The 20,299-nt window shown below is 44.4% G+C and overlaps 1 pseudogene; it reads right to left on the reverse strand.

Moving 5' to 3' along the window:
* Positions 1-967: 967 nt before the first annotated feature.
* Positions 968-11,999, reverse strand: LOC123990171 (annotated as a pseudogene).
* Positions 12,000-20,299: the final 8,300 nt, after the last annotated feature.

A 20,299-nucleotide genomic window follows, 5' to 3' on the forward strand; every position in this document is an offset into this window, starting at 1 on the left:
AGGGAAAGAGAGGGGGGAATAGAGAAAGGGAGAGAGAGAGAGGGGAAAAGAGAGAGGGGAAAAGAGAGAGAGAGAGAGAGAGAGAGAGAGAGAGAGAGAGAGAGAGAGAGAGAGAGAGAGAGAGAGAGAGAGAGAGAGAGAGAGAGAGAGAGAGAGAGAGAGAGAGAGGAGAGAGAGAGAGAGAGAGAGGGGGAGAGGTGGGGAAAGAGAGAGGGAGAGAGAGGGGTGGGGAAAGAGAGAGAGACAGTGACCATTCATTTCCATTACTGCAATTAAAGACACAATAGGGGTTCTTACTAGTTTTTAAATTACAAAGGAGGTAAGGGAGAAAAGAAGACTAATGCTGTGAATACAGAACAGTGATCACATTAATGAGACGCACCACAGTCCTGTATCACCTTCCAGCAATATTACCAGCGCCTATTCAGGCCTGTTCACAAAACCATACCACATTACATTTCATGCATAAATGGCCTCATATATGTACATTCCCCATGCAGTAATAGCTAAATTAACACAGTAGAATGGAAACATGTAATTTAAATAATAGCCCACTAACGTTATAGTGAAAAATAAATGTCAACGTATTACCTGTTGAAACAATTCCCTTGACCAAATGAATGGACACTATTGACGCAATTAAAATTCCCACTGTGTCTAGTCAATTGGCATAAGCACATTTCACACATAGGCCAAGGGGATGTCAAGAGAGCTCGCTACTGGTGGCAATTACTATTGGCATACTATTCATTGTAGCAGATGAATGAATATACAGTACACTGGGAGAAAAGTGGAGGATAAAGACACATGTAAATGTGTGTTCGTTAGGCATTGACACTTCAGAAGAAACATTGAACTGTAGACAATATTAGTAATAATAATAATAATAATAATATCAATGGGTTATTTTGTTTATAATTGTGTCTGATACTTTTTGATCATTTGAACTGGAAAACTAAAACCCCCGTCACTGAGGAAAATAAACTAGAGACAGGGCGCAATGCATCACAGTTAATCAGAATCAATGGACCCACAGCGAAACCTATAGTTAAAATATCAAAGTGTGTTTTTGATAAATTACATATTCTGTTTCTTAAAGTGGCAATCTGCAGTTCGAACAATAACAGCAAGGCCACCAGCCTCTGATTTGGTAAACAGCTGAGGGATGGGGGTAGAGGAATGTAACCACTCAAATTCATAGATAGAACTATGGACACAAGGACTGACCATTCATGATATCAAAATTATAGTTTTAACCATGTTTTGAGGCTATACCGTGTTTGTTTACATTTAAATAGTTTACAAACCAAAAACAAATAAAACAGACTTATATTTTGAGTTCTGATGGGGTACAACACTTAAACTAAACTCATTAAGCATTTATAAGTTATATTCATCAAGAGGTACTGGGTATATATATATCAATAATTCATAGGTATAAAAATGGATGTACCAATCACAGATTGCCCCTTTAAGAGAAACAAAAGGACCTACCAGTGTAAAGTTCAGTGTACTATTCTGATCGCCACATTCCATCTAAAAGAGCTTCTGTGCCCTCTTGTGGAGAAAACAACCAAACACCATCTCACTGACTGGAAAGTGTCTTGGCAAAGGACTATAAACTAAATCAGCTTTATCCAGTTGAAAACAGGTATTTTGTGACAGTAGGCCTATATGTTTTTGCATTTGACTAGTCCATTCTTACGTGGTAAAAGTTGTTTCCCTCGAATGACTTTAACGTGATAGCCAGAGTTTTGTATTTTGTTCCACACTATGTTTTCCTTGTTGTTTTGCTCCTTCTTAAGAACAACGGCTACAAACTTGACAGTGGTGCAGAACCCCTGGCCCAAATTAATATATATATATATATATATATATATATATATATATATATATATATATATATATATATATATATATAAAATGTCTTTAAGGGAGGGAAGCTAAGTGCTGAGAAAGTCTGCATCCTCTCCTGTTCAGTCAGTCTGAAGTCTTGACCATTATAAATCTGAAAACACTTTTTCACAACCATCTCTAGTGATATACTCACTCCATTTGCAAAGCCAGAACTTTAGGAAGAGGAATGATTTGAATATAAAGACAATTAACTACTTTATGTTTGTTTAATTTCCCTTGCACTGTCGTTATCTCCCTGCAACTGAAACGGTGACTGTGGATGAATAGCTTCTACTTGTGCTAATTTACACAGAGATGAAGAGGAAATGCATTTGTTTCCAGGGCCATTATACAGTGAGCCATGCAATTGCTCCCCACAAATGGCCGTCATTCATTACAGTTAACAATGACATCCAATTCAGCTCAGTTAATGAACTTCAATACAATCATGTTGGGTAATCATGTCGGGAATGATTTGTTCAGTGTAAGTGTATCATTTTGGAGGTTAATGTTGATGAATGCCTGGTTTTAAAGAGATACAATTAAGCTTTGGCTTGCAGGGGGAAGACAGATGCACTGTCGGGACTGGATAAAAGAAATGTGGTGCAATACCCCCGCCTACTGGTGAAATAATGAAGGTGCACTTCCTAACTATCAAGGCATAAATACAGTAAGTTAATTACACAGAGACACATGTGCACTGCATACACACAGTGCTAAACTCACCGATGCCAGAGTTGCTCCCGGTGATGAGGACCACCCTGTCTGAGAGGTTGCAACCCTGCAGGATCTCCAGGGCTGCTGTGTTATACTGTCGTAACGCTTCGGCTTCACCGGCACATCCTCCATCGTGAATTCCTGCCGTGGGTCAAAGTAGGTATCCCTCTTGTTAATGTGACTGTTAGGGAAGGGAGAAAGGGAGAGGGGAGCATGAAGGAGAGAGAGAATGAGGGGCCGGGAGGAAGTTTCATGTTGTATGAACTTGCGATAACTATTAAGCTAAGTGGTTGTAAGCATGCTCTGAGAGGTCTCTCTCTACCGAAACAAGGCCTCACGAACAGTCTCAGGCAGGCAGTGGGGCAGAGATAGGCTGCTCGCAGCAGTTTCCTCTGCTATTTACCTGGTATTAAATAGGAAATGCACAAACAATTGCTACTTTCTGGTACATTCTTATATGAAGTGGTGCTCATTGGAATGAATCCCAAAGAAACAAACAAGTAATTAGGTTGTCACTGTGTAATTATCATGTTACCTTGTCATTTATTAGCAAATGCCTGGTAAATGTATGTACTGTCAAATAAAGTGCTCGTTTTCATTTTTTACTGCCACCCCTTATCTTGGTAGTTGTTCAGGATATCAGGGAAAGAGGATCTGCCCTTTATCGTCTGTCTCCTGCTCCCATCCACATGGTAGATCTGTGGGGAAGAAACCCCTCCTGTTAGACTCCTCAAGCCATTCAGAAGCAAGATTCATACCATTAACTCAATTTCTGTTACTGAGTGCCATCCTAACAGAAGGATAACTCTACAATCGCAGAATGATATTTATCCGTGTTTTAACCTCTCACTGTGAACATTCAAGTGCACCCAGTTCCATAAGAAAAATCTGGTGAGTTTTGGGCCCATTAGGTTGGGTCTAGGGATGCAAGTGTCAGTCAATTTTCCTGCGGATTAACTGATCCTCATTAACCGGTCAACAAACGGTTACATTTTTTCCAAACGGTAAAATAACTTGACCAACAGAAAATACTATCAGAGATCTGTATATAATGACGAGATGCTTATGTTTCCGCCCAAAGAATGTGCGTAGGCCCAAAATAAACTCATAGAAATGCATTGGACTTTTTTGGCGAGTGAAAACTCTGGCTTCGCCTCTTCCTCTCTGATACTATGCATGCATACAAGGACCGGGCATTTTTCATTAATAAGAGCTTAATGTTAGAGCCGATTTGGACATATTTGTATAAAAGACCGAACATATGGAGCTCCATGTATATTTGTGTAAATATATTAAATATTAATGTAAATGATGAAATATTAGGTACGTACGTACCTTTATGATTTATATTTACCTGATTGAGATATATTCATTTGTTGTTAGTGTAACTTAGTTTTTGGCCCCCCCTCTTGCCTATTCATTGTATTGTGGTAAGTGTGTTAGGATAAAGGCAGGAAGTTGGGCCTTCGGGAGAGAGAGTCCTTGCTAGATGCGGGAGCGGTATAGTTTTTTGACCATACAGACATACAGACATACAGATCATAATATGTATTTTCCATATCAAGTATTTTGTGCTTTAAGTTGATTGGAGACTCATTTAATAAACATTTTTGTTGCACCATATCCCTGGATGTCATGGAATGTTTGGCCGTTTGGAAACCTTGACTGTGGACTGTATGCGTACCAAACAACCCCGCTTCAGGCTTGGGCAGTGGCTATGGTAAAGATGAAAGGAAGCCACTACACTTAATGAAAACATGCAACAATAGTAAGCCTATCGTTTTACTGTCAACAGGCTATAATTGAAGATGCAACTATTGTAATGAAGCCGCTAATAAAATGTCATTTTGAAACATTTGCCCAAATGCAATCGGGGAAAACACGGTTCTAAACCGCGCACCAAATGCGAGCAGTTCCATATGTGACATATGAAGATCTCTGTTAAATTTAGAAAGGGGGGGAATCTAATAGCAACTACTGTGATCGGTTGCTAATAATCTGACATGGGTTGTGCCTTTGGCTTTTGGACAACGAAAGAAAGTTCATATGAAAACCAATAGAACAGGAGAGAAATGCTGGTTAATGGCAAGAGGAAGTCTTTATAAAACAATTGCCTCCACGTATCTATGGATGGATTTTCGCAAAGTAAGGCTTTTAGGTTTCAAAAAAAATATACTGCCTCAAACTCACATTGCAAAGTGGTGGGTGACGCGCTGATAGTCAACAGTTGGCAGGCTAAAGCATATGCATCCGAATGGAAGGCGCGCTGATAGTCAAAAGCATATGGTGGAAGGCGCGCTGGCAGGCAGGCTAAAGCATATGCATGGAAGGCGCGCTGATAGTCCGAATGGAAGGCGCGCTGATAGTCAACAGTTGGCAGGCTAAAGCATATGCATCCGAATGGAAGGCGCGCTGATAGTCGACAGTTGGCAGGCTAAAGCATATGCATCCGAATGGAAGGCGCGCTGATAGTCAACAGTTGGCAGGCTAAAGCATATGCATCCGAATGGAAGGCGCGCTGATAGTCAACAGTTGGCAGGCTAAAGCATATGCATCCGAATGGAAGGCGCACTGATAGTCAACAGTTGGCAGGCTAAAGCATATGCATCCGAATGGAAGGCGCACTGATAGTCAACAGTTGGCAGGCTAAAGCATATGCATCCGAATGGAAGGCGCATAGTCAACAGATAGTCAATGGAAGGCAGTTGTTGCAGGCTAAAGCATATGCATCCGAATGGAAGGCGCACTGATAGTCAACAGTTGGCAGGCTAAAGCATATGCATCCGAATGGAAGGCGCACTGATAGTCAACAGTTGGCAGGCTAAAGCATATGCATCCGAATGGAAGGCAACAGTTGGCAGGCTAAAGCATAGTTGGCAGGCTATCATATGCATCCGAATGGAAGGCGCGCATCCGAATGGAAGGCGCGCTGATAGTCAACAGTTGGCAGGCTAAAGCATATGCATCCGAATGGAAGGCGCACTCAACAGAGGCTAGTCATCCGACAACAGTTGTTATGCATCCGAATGGAAGGCGCACTGATAGTCAACAGTTGGCAGGCTAAAGCATATGCATCCGAATGGAAGGCGCACTGATAGTCAACAGTTGGCAGGCTAAAGCATATGCATCCGAATGGAAGGCGCACTGATAGTCAACAGTTGGCAGGCTAAAGCATATGCATCCGAATGGAAGGCGCACTGATAGTCAACAGTTGGCAGGCTAAAGCATATGCATCCGAATGGAAGGCGCGCTGATAGTCAACAGTTGGCAGGCTAAAGCATATGCATCCGAATGGAAGGCGCGCTGATAGTCAACAGTTGGCAGGCTAAAGCATATGCATCCGAATGGAAGGCGCGCTGATAGTCAACAGTTGGCAGGCTAAAGCATATGCATCCGAATGGAAGGCGCGATAGTCAACAGTTGATAAAGTCATCCGAATGGAAGGCAGTTCAACAGTTGCAGGCTAAAGCATATGCATCCGAATGGAAGGCGCACTGATAGTCAACAGTTGGCAGGCTAAAGCATATGCATCCGAATGGAAGGCGCACTGATAGTCAACAGTTGGCAGGCTAAAGCATATGCATCCGAATGGAAGGCGCACTGATAGTCAACAGTTGGCAGGCTAAAATGGAAGGCGCATATGCATCCGAATGGAAAGGCGCACTGATAGTCAACGGTTGGCAGGCTAAAGCATATGCATCCGAATGGAAGGCGCACTGATAGTCAACGGTTGGCAGGCTAAAGCATATGCATCCGAATGGAAGGCGCACTGATAGTCAACGGTTGGCAGGCTAAAGCATATGCATCCGAATGGAAGGCGCACTGATAGTCAACGGTTGGCAGGCTAAAGCATATGCATCCGAATAGGATGCCCGCTTTACGAGTTGAGAAATTTAATACATACTTTTTGAGTAGTTACTCTCACGCTGTCTGACAGGTGGTAGCAAACTATGCTCTGTATGCTGTACGGGTGATACCTGAAATGCATGACGATGAACGAAAATACCCATGAGCCATTTAATTCTACACAATTGTGGAAATTAACCTATAGACCGATAAGCATTAAGGGTCAAATTTATTTCCGGCTGCCAATAGATTAACGGCTAACCCATCCTTAGTTGGGTCCAATGTGCACAAGTAATGACAATTACACACACCCTTGCAAAAAGGCCTATTGGATGGAGGAAGGTGGGATGTACAGTAAGAGGTGGGTGGGAATATGAGAAAAGTTGGGAATGGGGTCAGACTGGACAGTTACCAAAAACCTCCAGCACAGAGCCTCTTCTCCCCTGTCTTGGGATGATCCCACAGTCTTAATTTCTCATGACTGTAGAGAGGGAAACATGTAGGGGGGGGGGGGGGGGGGGGGTCCATCGAACTAGCTAATTGTTGCTGTTAGTAACTGAGAGGGAGACATGTATAGGGGAGGGGGTCCATCGAACTAGCTAATTGTTGCTGTTAGTAACTGAGAGGGAGACATGTAGAGAGGGGGGGGTCCATCAAACTAGCTAACTGTTGCTGTTAGTAACTGAGAGGGAGACACGGAGAGGGGGGTCCATCAAACTAGCTAACTGTTGCTGTTAGTAACTGAGAGGGAGACATGTAGAGAGGGGGGGTCCATCAAACTAGCTAACTGTTGCTGTTAGTAACTGAGAGGGAGACATGTATAGGGGAAGGGGGGGTCCATCAAACTAGCTAACTGTTGCTGTTAGTAACTGAGAGGGAGACATGTATAGGGGAAGGGGGGTCCACCAAACTAGCTAATTGTTGCTGTTAGTAACTGAGAGGGAGACATGTATAGGGGAAGGGGGGATCCATCAAACTAGCTAACTGTTGCTGTTAGTAACTGAGAGGGAGACATGTATAGGGGAAGGGGGGTCCATCAAACTAGCTAACTGTTGCTGTTAGTAACTGAGAGGGAGACATGTATAGGGGAAGGGGGGTCCATCAAACTAGCTAAGTGTTGCTGTTAGTAACTGAGAGGGAGACATGTAGAGGGGAAGGGGGGGGGGTCCATCAAACTAGCTAACTGTTGCTGTTAGTAACTGAGAGGGAGACATGTATAGGGGAAGGGGGGTCCATCAAACTAGCTAACTGTTGCTGTTAGTAACTGAGAGGGAGACATGTATAGGGGAAGGGGGGTCCATCAAACTAGCTAAATGTTGCTGTTTGTAACTGAGAGGGAGACATGTATAGGGGAAGGGGGGTCCATCAAACTAGCTAACTGTTGCTGTTTGTAACTGAGAGGGAGACATGTATAGGGGAAGGGGGGTCCATCAAACTAGCTAACTGTTGCTGTTTGTAACTGAGAGGGAGACATGTATAGGGAAGGGGGGTCCATCAAACTAGATAAATGTTGCTGTTTGTAACTGAGAGGGAGACATGTATAGGGGAAGGGGGGTCCATCAAACTAGCTAACTGTTGCTGTTTGTAACTGAGAGGGAGACATGTATAGGGGAAGGGGGGTCCATCAAACTAGCTAACTGTTGCTGTTTGTAACTGAGAGGGAGACATGTATAGGGGAAGGGGGTCCATCAAACTAGCTAACTGTTGCTGTTTGTAACTGAGAGGGAGACATGTATAGGGGAAGGGGGGTCCATCAAACTAGCTAACTGTTGCTGTTTGTAACTGAGAGGGAGACATGTATAGGGGAAGGGGGGTCCATCAAACTAGCTAACTGTTGCTGTTTGTAACTGAGAGGGAGACATGTATAGGGGAAGGGGGGTCCATCAAACTAGCTAACTGTTGCTGTTTGTAACTGAGAGGGAGACATGTATAGGGGAAGGGGGGGTCCATCAAACTAGCTAAATGTTGCTGTTTGTAACTGAGAGGGAGACATGTATAGGGGAAGGGGGGGTCCATCAAACTAGCTAACTGTTGCTGTTTGTAACTGAGAGGGAGACATGTATAGGGGAAGGGGGGTCCATCAAACTAGCTAAATGTTGCTGTTTGTAACTGAGAGGGAGACATGTATAGGGGAAGGGGGGGGTCCATCAAACTAGCTAACTGTTGCTGTTTGTAACTGAGAGGGAGACATGTATAGGGGAAGGGGGGTCCATCAAACTAGCTAACTGTTGCTGTTTGTAACTGAGAGGGAGACATGTATAGGGGAAGGGGGGTCCATCAAACTAGCTAAATGTTGCTGTTTGTAACTGAGAGGGAGACATGTATGGGGGAAGGGGGGGGGGTCCATCAAACTAGCTAACTGTTGCTGTTAGTAACTGAGAGGGAGACATGTATGGGGAAGGGGGGTCCATCAAACTAGCTAACTGTTGCTGTTAGTAACTGAGAGGGAGACATGTATAGGGGAAGGGGGGTCCATCAAACTAGCTAAATGTTGCTGTTTGTAACTGAGAGGGAGACATGTATAGGGGAAGGGGGGTCCATCAAACTAGCTAACTGTTGCTGTTTGTAACTGAGAGGGAGACATGTATAGGGGAAGGGGGGTCCATCAAACTAGCTAAATGTTGCTGTTTGTAACTGAGAGGGAGACATGTATAGGGGAAGGGGGGGTCCATCAAACTAGCTAACTGTTGCTGTTTGTAACTGAGAGGGAGACATGTATAGGGGAAGGGGGGTCCATCAAACTAGCTAACTGTTGCTGTTTGTAACTGAGAGGGAGACATGTATAGGGGAAGGGGGGTCCATCAAACTAGCTAAATGTTGCTGTTTGTAACTGAGAGGGAGACATGTATAGGGGAAGGGGGGTCCATCAAACTAGCTAACTGTTGCTGTTAGTAACTGAGAGGGAGACATGTATGGGGGAAGGGGGGTCCATCAAACTAGCTAACTGTTGCTGTTAGTAACTGAGAGGGAGACATGTATGGGGGAAGGGGGGTCCATCAAACTAGCTAACTGTTGCTGTTTGTAACTGAGAGGGAGACATGTATAGGGGAAGGGGGGTCCATCAAACTAGCTAACTGTTGCTGTTAGTATCTGAGAGGGAGACATGTATAGGGGAAGGGGGGTCCATCAAACTAGCTAAATGTTGATGTTTGTAACTGAGAGGGAGACATGTAGAGGGGAAGGGTGGGGGGTCCATCAAACTAGCTAAATGTTGCTGTTTGTAACTGAGAGGAGACATGTATAGGGGAAGGGGGGTTCCAACAAACTAGCTAACTGTTGCTGTTAGTAACTGAGAGGGAGACATGTATAGGGGAAGGGGGGGGGTCCATCAAACTAGCTAAATGTTGCTGTTTGTAACTGAGAGGGAGACATGTATAGGGGAAGGGGGGTCCATCAAACTAGCTAACTGTTGCTGTTTGTAACTGAGAGGGAGACATGTATAGGGGAAGGGGGGTCCATCAAACTAGCTAAATGTTGCTGTTTGTAACTGAGAGGGAGACATGTATAGGGGAAGGGGGGTCCATCAAACTAGCTAACTGTTGCTGTTAGTAACTGAGAGGGAGACATGTATGGGGGAAGGGGGGTCCATCAAACTAGCTAACTGTTGCTGTTTGTAACTGAGAGGGAGACATGTATAGGGGAAGGGGAGGTCCATCAAACTAGCTAACTGTTGCTGTTAGTATCTGAGAGGGAGACATGTATAGGGGAAGGGGGGTCCATCAAACTAGCTAAATGTTGCTGTTTGTAACTGAGAGGGAGACATGTAGAGGGGAAGGGTGGGGGGTCCATCAAACTAGCTAAATGTTGCTGTTTGTAACTGAGAGGGAGACATGTATAGGGGAAGGGGGGTCCAACAAACTAGCTAACTGTTGCTGTTAGTAACTGAGAGGGAGACATGTATAGGGGAAGGGGGGTCCATCAAAGTAGCTAACTGTTGCTGTTTGTAACTGAGAGGGAGACATGTATGGGGGAAGGGGGGTCCATCAAACTAGCTAACTGTTGCTGTTAGTAACTGAGAGGGAGACATGTATAGGGGAAGGGGGGGGTCCATCAAACTAGCTAACTGTTGCTGTTAGTAACTGAGAGGGAGACATGTATAGGGGAAGGGGGGTCCATCAAACTAGCTAAATGTTGCTGTTAGTAACTGAGAGGGAGACATGTATAGGGGAAGGGGGGTCCACCAAACTAGCTAATTGTTGCTGTTAGTAACTGAGAGGGAGACATGTATAGGGGAAGGGGGGATCCATCAAACTAGCTAACTGTTGCTGTTAGTAACTGAGAGGGAGACATGTATAGGGGAAGGGGGGTCCATCAAACTAGCTAACTGTTGCTGTTAGTAACTGAGAGGGAGACATGTATATTGGAAGGGGGGTCCATCAAACTAGCTAACTGTTGCTGTTAGTAACTGAGAGGGAGACATGTATAGGGGAAGGGGGGTCCATCAAACTAGCTAACTGTTGCTGTTAGTAACTGAGAGGGAGACATGTATAGGGGAAGGGGGGGGGGGGTTCCATCAAACTATCTAACTGTTGCTGTTAGTAACTGAGAGGGAGACATGTATAGGGGAAGGGGGGGGTTCCATCAAACTAGCTAACTGTTGCTGTTAGTAACTGAGAGGGAGACATGTATAGGGGAAGGGGGGTCCATCAAACTATCTAACTGTTGCTGTTAGTAACTGAGAGGGAGACATGTATCGGGGAAGGGGGGTCCATCAAACTAGCTAACTGTTGCTGTTAGTAACTGAGAGGGAGACATGTATAGGGGAAGGGGGGGTCCATCAAACTAGCTAACTGTTGCTGTTAGTAACTAACTGCATCAAAACAAAGCTTCTCTGCCCTATCTGTCACGTTCTGACCATGGTTCTGTTATTTTATTCTTTGTTTTAGTATGGTCAGGGCGTGAGTTGGGGTGGGCAGTCTATGTTGGTTTTTCTATGTTGGTTTTTGTGTTCGGTCTAGTATGGATCTCAATCAGAGGCAGGTGTCGTTAGTTGTCTCTGATTGAGACTCATATTTAGTTAGCCTGGGTTTCACTTTTGGTTTGTGGGTGTTTGTTTCCATGTGAGTGTTTGGGCCACACAGTACTGTTGGTTTGTGGGTGTTTGTTTCCATGTGAGTGTTTGGGCCACACGGTACTGTTTCGGTTTTCGTTTTGTTCACATCGTTTATTGTTTTGTATTTCAGTGTTCAGTTCATTTTGAATAAATCATCATGAACACTTAACACACTGCGCTTTGGTCCGATCCTTCTTCCACCCAAGACAACCGTTACACTTTTGCTGCGGGCGATATTGATTAGATAAGGCTATTATGTTCAAGGACTGGTTTTTGGCAAGGATAACACTGCCATAAAATCAAGCGGCGCTGGTTGTGGTTGTGACCATAGAAATAGAATGGTTCATTGAAACTCTACGCAATAGTTAATTTTAGTTTACTTCGCATAGTAAACCCATCCATCCTTCGAAGATCTCTCTTCCCATCCTGGAGGCAACTCATCTTCACTGTCTGTATCATCCATGCCAGCATACTTTAAAGCTGTCATCGCCCGTGTTTCTTAAGGATTAAGAGCTACAGAAAAATGCCAAATGAAATGCAGAAGTGAAGGAGCGTTGAAAACCGAAATTCATGTTATTATAAGCCTGCCTCAGCACTTCCGCATCAATACTGCAACGTGTTGTTTGGGTAATGAAGTCCTGCAAGAGTAAAGTGAGGGGATTCGATTATCTGCCCCGGGTTACCAATTTGTGAGGAGTTTCTTAAGGGAAGGGTGATTGCATTCGTTTTGTAATTGGCTGCCTCCTAGGGGTGAGTCAGGTGACCCGTTCAAAGCCCACGGGGAAGTCGGCTCAAAACAAAAGCATATTGTTTTTAAACGTGTGCATGTTTTTCTCTGACAAAACAAACACTGATTTAAAGGGGGTGTGGCAGATTTTGAAACTCTTTGCTTTTAGGATACAGATAAGTTAGGAGTGGGGCCTACTACACTGCCATGTAGCTTCAGCTCACCACTCCCACCGCTGTGCTTCAACCCGCTCCTGTCGCAGAGTCTCAACTGGTTCCCACAGTCGTGAGATCACCGTATCCAGTGACAGAGGTTCTGATGGCCCCTGTTCTAGTTAATCCTTAACTCCCTACCTATTCACAAGAAGGAAGATCTACAGCCTTCTCTAGGGATGGAGGAGATACCAGAGTTCACCCTGAGGGATAACCATACTCCTACTCCAGCTGACATCTCTGAATGTCAGTTGGTCCATTGCGGGAGCCCTGTCTCCAGTCGCTGAGGTCGCCAAGTCCAGCCCTGCAACTCAGGCCTCTCCGACCCCTATCTGGCGGGATCTGCCTAGTCCTACCTTCAACGTACTGCCTGCTGCTGTTCAAAGATGGCTCCTGCTCCTTCTTGGGAGCCCCCTCCAGTCTCTGCTGCTGCGGCTCAGTCCGTGTCTGCTGTCCAGGCCCCGTCAGTCCCTGCCTGGTGGAGCCTTGAAAGACCCTCCTGACATCCCTGTGGGGGACCCTTGTGACCGAGGTGTTCCATGTCCTTTTGTAGGAGACATCTCACCTTCTACCCTACTAGGTCCTCAGTCTATAGCCCCAGTAGGTCCAGAGTATATTAGCCCTCATTTCCCTGATCAGAGAAATGAGGGCTAATATACTTTGGACCTACTGGGGCTTCCCAGTTTCCTGCTAAACTAGGTCTCCAGTTTCCTATCCCAGTATGCCCAGAGCTATCTGTCCTGGTAGATCTAACATCCCCTAGCTCACAGTCTGCAGCCCAGTCAGGCCCCAAGTCACTATCTCTGTCAGGCTCTAAGTCAACAGCTCTGGCACTCTCCTGGATCCAGGGTCAAGCTCTCTCCCGTCTTTGGGTCTTTTTCTAACTCTATTTCAGGTGTGCTGCTGTCTCCTGTCCTGAGATCTTTGCCTTTCGCTGCTGTGGAGATCCAGCCAACCCCAACTCCTGTTTCTGGGGCCTCCTGTTGCCGATGGGGTGGCCCCACCATCTACAGTCCAGAGACCCTCGTTGAGCTCTGCTGCTACAGACCTGTAGTCACTAGTCCTGAGAGCTTCGTGGAGACCTGCAGCCAAACTTCCACCGTCTGCAGAGCTGAGACCTTCATCGAACTCTGCTGCCCAACCTCCTGATCCGGTACCCTCACCTGGTCCCGCTGCCTGGGTCTGTCCTGTGGCCACTGCCCATTGCTGCTTTGTTGCTCCAGCCGCCTAAGTATCCAGTCCTAGGGTCCTCGTCGAGCTCTGCTGCAGCCCTGCGGTCTCCAGTCCTGAGACCGTCGTCAAGCTCTGCCGCAGTGGCTCTGCAGTCTCCAGTCCTGGTGTCCTCAGATGACACCGTATCAGGGGTCAATGTGACTCCTGCTCCTCCCCTGGGGGTCTTACAAGCCCTCACTGTTGAGGTAATCCTGTTGCCTGTTCCTGGGCTGAGGGGGAAGCCGCCACCAGATCCACCATCACATCTTGTTGGCTCCCCTCTTACAGAACTTATTCACAGCCTGCACTGGCCCCACAGTATCACTCGCCCTGGTCTGGTGATCTCAAGCACATTTGTGACTGTGCGGCCAGGTGCATTGAAGACAGGCCTTCTGTTGGACCAGTCGCCCGTCTGGTCTACATTTCAGCCTCTCTGGATGACCACAAGTATTCACGTCATTCCTCTGTCACTGTCTGCCTTTGCAGCCCTTTGCTGTTGATTACAAATCTGTCAACACATTTGGGGGCGGCTGTTAAAACGGCCAGCTTCAGTCAGCTGATTCTAGCCATTCCTTCTGATTAGTTCTAGTCAGGCAGTTTAGACTCCCATTCAGAGGACCCCCACTTTTGTTAGTGTCTTATTGGTCAAGGTCACACCATCTACGTATCACCACATCTCGTTCAGCCTATCAGTGGCCTTGATTACCAGGACTTCAGTTTCAGTTAGTCTATGACACTTCCAGTTCTCCTCCTGCTGACATTTTCCTCCTGTGGACTGAATCCCTGTATGTCTGATATTTAATTCTGCGTGCATCTAAACCAGTGGTTCTTAACCTGGGTTCGGTCGAACCCCAGGGGTTCGGTGAGTCAGTCTCAGGGCTTCGGCGGAGGTTAAGACACACATCCGACTCATATGATTCGTGATGACACGCCCCGCTTGGCCATCATTGGCTTCAGGTGATCACGCTACATCGCTTGGCCTATCTGTGCTGCAGGGAATTTGGTGCGCTCAGTAGTCGAATTGTGACTGTCGTGATGGTACGTCTTGTGATTTCTTTCTTAATATTTTAATCCCTTCATACTTACTATGTCGAGCAAAAAAAGAAAGTGGTCAGACAAATATGTACAATATGGATTCACATGTATAACGGAACGTGATGGGAGTCAGCGTCCTAACTGCATGATTTGTAATGCCAAGTTGAGCAATTCTAGTCTAGCACCGGCAAAACTAAGAGAACACTTCCTTAAGCTGCATAGAGATGGAAAATACAAGAACACAAGCTCTCTGAATTCAAGGTGAAGAGAGCCAGATTGGATGAAAAGGCTACTCTGCCTGTTTTCGGCTTTGTACAACAAACCGATCCTCACAGCATGTACGAAGTAGCTTACCTGATCGTAAGGCAGGGCAAACCACACACCATTGGTGAAACACTCATGAAACCAGCTGTGTTGAAGATGGTGAATATCATGCTGGGAAAAGAGGCGGAAGTTAAGTTATCCCAAATTCCTCTTTCAAATGACACCATCAGCGACAGAATAGAGGACATGAGCAAAGACATCTTGGCTCAAGTAGTTGCAGATCTGATTTCAAGCCCGGAAAAATTCAGCCTTCAACTCGACGAAACCACAGACGTTTCCAATCTAAGCCAGCTTGCTGTATTCGTGCGCTATGTGAAAGACGACGTGATAAAGGAAGATTATTTTTATTTTGTAAGCCTCTTACAACAACAACTAAGGCATCCGATGTGAAGAAACTTGTGGATGACTTCAAAGACAACAATCTTTCGTGGGATATGGTTTCTGCAGTTTGTTCGGACGGAGCTCCAGTCATGCTGGGAAGAAAGTCTGGTTTTGGTGCGCTAGTGAAAGCCGATGCACCACACATCATTGTTACGCATTGTATCCTGCACAGGCATGCGTTGGCAACAAAAAGTTATTAAACTTTGTAATGGAATGCGTGAACTATGTGCGAACTAGTGCTCTGAGGCACCGCATCTTCAGTGAGCTCTGTAAAGAAATGGGCTCTGAATTCGAGGTACTTCTGTACCATTCTAACTTTCGGTGGTTATCCCGGGGACAGGTGCTGAATCGTGTTTTTGCCGTGCGTGTGGAATTAGGCCTATTTTTGCAAGAGCACCAACATTGTCATGCAAATTGCTTCAAAAATTCGGAGTTCATTCTCATTTTAGCGTACATGGCTGATATCTTCGCAGCTCAATCAAAAGATGCAGGGCGGTGGAGTCAACATCATCGAAGCGGAGGAAAACCTGAAGGCTTTTCAAAAAAGCTACTGTTATGGAAGTGACGAACAGAGAACGATAACTTCGCACACTTTCCCCTGCTGGGCGACTGTGTAAGTAAGATGGAAGATGTATCTGGAATCGGAGTAATTTCTGTACCTGCGGAACTGGACGGATACTTCCCTACAAGAGAGTCATATCCAGCATGGGTCAGACAGCCATTCACGTTTAGTGTTGAGACAACAGATGTCAATGATGAATACCTTGATGAAATCATTGAACGTTTTGGTGTCAACAAATGGTAACGTACCCTGTTATTGCCAAGAAAGCTCTGGAGATGTTCATACCGTTTGTTACAACATATCTTTGTGAGCAATCCTTTTTGAGGATGCTGGACATAAAAACGAAGAAAAGGAACAGACTTTGTTGCGAAAATTACATGAGAGTGGCACTTGCCACGGTGAAGCCGCGCATTTCTGAACTGGTCTCTGAAAGGCAACAGCAGAAGTCACACTGATTTGCAGTAAATATTCATTTATGTTTTTGTGTGAAAATCATGTTTGGATGATTTTGTTCTTTGAACACAGTGATGTTGATGTACGGTTCATTTTGTGCACCAGTAAAATATATATCTATGTTTTGAATTTGAAAAAATCATATTTTATTTTTCCAATTAAGAAGGGTTCGGTGAATGCGCATATGAAACTGGTAGGGTTCAGTACCTCCAAGGTTAAGAACCATTGATCTAAATGTAAGTGCCTTGAGATCTGTGTCATATTATGTGGAGCTAAGTTTTGTGGTTTATTGTGTACAATTACCATGTGATGAGCTTGTTAGCTAGCTCGTGCATCCGCTAGCGTTAGCACTATTGTAAGCATTTGGCATTGGAATGCATGAGCATGTACCATGACTGTTAGCGATTAGCCGTTTATCAACATTGCTCATATTCTATATACCAGTCAAAAGTGCTGACAAATACTCATTTTTACTATTTTCTACAATGTAAAATAATAGTGAATGCATCAAAAATATAAAATAACACATGAAATTATGTAGTAACCAAAAAAGTGTTAAACAAATCAAAATATATTTTATATTCTTCAAAGCATCCACCCTTTGCCTTGATGACAGCTTTCAACACTCTTGGCCAACTAGTGGTTCACTACGCTTTAGGTGCCTTTTGGCAAACTCCAAGCGGGCTGTCATGTGACTTTTACTGAGGAGTGGCTTCTGTCTGGCCACTAAAATAAAGGCGTGATTGTTGGAGTGCTGCAGAGATGATTGTCATACTGGAAGGTTCTCCCATCTCTACAGAGGAACTCTGGAGCTCTGGCAGAGTAACCTTTGGGTTCTTGGCCAAATCCCTGACCAAGGCCCTTCTCCCCTGATTTCTCCTTCTGGCTGGGCAGCCAGCTCTGGGAAGAGACTTGGTGGTTCCCAAACTTCTTCCATTTAAGAATGATGGAGGCCAATGCTGCAGACATTTTTTGGTACCCTTCCCCAGGTCTGTGCCTCGACACAATCCCGTCTCTGAGCTCTACGGACAGTTCCTTCGACCCCATGGCTTGGTTTTTGCTCTGACATGCACTGTCAACTGTGGGACCTTATATAGACATGTGTATGCCTTTCCAAATCATGTCCAATCAATTGAATTTACCACAGGTGAGGGTCTGAATGCTTATGTAAATAATGTATTTTTTAATTTTTAATAAATTTGCTAACTTTTCTAAAAATCTGTTAGCTTTGTCATTATGAGGTATTGTGTGTAGATTGATGATCACTTTAGAACAAGGCAGTAATGTAACAAAATGTGGTAAAAGGGAAGGGGTCTGAATACTTTTCGAATGCACTGTATTTGAAGTAAAAATCTGTTGGAGTTTACATTATAGGGAATAGGCTGGCTTGCAGAGTCCTCCATATTACATCACATCCCGGAATTAAATATATAAAAATATTCGGAATTCTGATCAGTTTCGTGTAATAACTCAAAAGATGCAAATCCATATGTTACATATGGTTAAGTATATGCTACCTACCCTTTAAACATTGGTAATAGCAGTGGCTTTTGACACACCCACTCCTTTCCACGCCCCATTACTTTACTTTTGACAAACCCACTCCTTTCCATTCGACACACCCACTCGCCCATAGATACACATGGCAAGGCATGGAATAACATGACCCCACCACGAGTAGGGTACAGCCATAGCGTACTCCCTATACTCCCATGTTAAATTTCCTACTTTACTCATAACCCGACAATGGCTGTATTCTTTTTTTTAATCATTCGATAAACATTTTGGATATGCTTGGTTGGTCGTTAACATACTTCCATGTCATTTAAATCAACAAACTATACTGAACAAAAATATAAATGGTTTTACTGAGTTACAGTTCATATAAGGAAATCAATCAATTTAAATAAATTCATTAGGCCCTAATCTACCCACTGGGGAGCCAGGCCAGCCAATCAGAATGAGTTTTTCCCCACAAAAGGGCTTTATTACAGACAGAAATACTCCTCAGTTTCATCAGCTGAGTGGCTGGTCTCAGATGATCCCGCCTGGAATACAGCCACCCGCAGGTGAAGAAGCCTGATGTGGAGGTCCTGAGCTGGTGTGGTTACGCGTGGTCTGCGGTTGTGAGGCCGGTTAGACATACTGCCAAATTCCCTAAAATTACGTTGGAGGCGGCTTATGGTAGAGAATTTAACATTACATTCTCTGGCAACAGCTCTGGTGGACATTCCTGCAGTCGGCATGCCAATTGCACTTTCCCTCAACTTGAGACATCTGTGGCGTTGTGTGACAAAACTTCACATTTTAGAGTGGCCTTTTATTGTTCACACCACAAGGTGCTCCTGTGTAATGATCATGCTTCTTGATATGCCACACCTGTCAGGTGGATGGATTATTTAGGCTTATTAAGGAGAAATGCTCACTAACAGGGATGTAAACAAATGTTTGCACAAAATTTGACAGAAATAAGCTTTTTGTGGATATGGAACATTTCTGGGATCTTCTATTTCATGACACATGGGACCAACACATTGCATTTCTTTTTTTTTTCATTCAACATCATACCTAAAATCACTTTGATTCTAAAGGTAAAAATGTTAGCATGAACAGAGACTGTCTCATGGAATGTATGTCACGATTATCAGCCAAAGAGACGATTCCAATGGGCTTTCTTCAGCTAGCTAATATTCGCTATCTATAACCCCACTTTTATAGCCAAGATACCGAAAAGATGTTGCATACCGTTTTGTTTGAACAATAGTAGGAGAAAAGACCGCTAAATTATGTTTAAACTACCCAAGGACCAGGTTAAACGAACCTCATGGTTTCAGGCTATACCCTGTGGTGGTGATGATGATGATGGAAGGCTCCGGTTTATCGTTGCTAGGTAAAGCCCCGCCTTATCTCAGCTCACTGGTCACCATATAAGCACCCACCCGCAGCACGCGCTCCAACAGATATATTTCACTGGTCACCCCCAAAGCCAATTCCTCCTTTGGCCGCCTTTCCATCCAGTTCTCTGCTTCCAATGACTGGAACGGACTGCAGAAATCACTGAAGCTGGAGACTCATATCTCCCTCATTAGCTTTAAGCACCAGCTGTCAGAGCAGCTCACAGATCACTGCACCTGTACATAGCCAATTTGTAAATAGCCCATCCAACTACCTCATCACCATATTGTTATTTATTTTGCTCCTTTGCACCCCAGTACCGCTACTTGCACACTCATCTTCTGCACATCTATCACCTCAGGGTTTCATTTGCCATACTGTAATAATTTTGCCACTATTGCCTATTTATTGCCTTACCCCCCTTATCCTACCTCATTTGCACACACTGTATATAGACTTTCTCTATTGTATTATTGACAGTATGTTTGTTTATTCCATGTGTAACTCTGTTTGTCTCACACTGCTTTGCTTTATCTTGGCCAGGTCGCAGTTGTAAATGAGAACTTGTTCTCAACTAGCCTACCTGGTTAAATAAAGGTGAAATAAAATAAATAAAATATACATTTGTATGTTCGAAGCACTGAATTCAGAGTAAATTGCAAGCTAACACTTGTTTATATCTAACTCGATATGTAGGTGTAGATATCACCATAGGCTACTTTGGACAATTTGGTAGGGATGTCTGCACCACTGGTCTCTGGCAAGTTGAAAGGACATATAGACATGCCAACAAGAATCAAGTTTTCTAAATGACTGTTCAAGGGTAGGCAAAGACTGGAAGTAATTACGTGACATATCTAATACTTGTGAATTAGATCGAGACTAACTTATCTCGCTAGCCAGCCATCTAACATAAGTTAACCGGCGAAAAAGCGAGGGGTAAACAAACAGTGACATAAGTATAGTGTTACAGCTTTACTGTCAGT

Source organism: Oncorhynchus gorbuscha, linkage group LG02 (assembly GCF_021184085.1).
Source record: "Oncorhynchus gorbuscha isolate QuinsamMale2020 ecotype Even-year linkage group LG02, OgorEven_v1.0, whole genome shotgun sequence".
In the NCBI taxonomy this organism is placed as follows: Eukaryota; Metazoa; Chordata; class Actinopteri; order Salmoniformes; family Salmonidae; genus Oncorhynchus; species Oncorhynchus gorbuscha.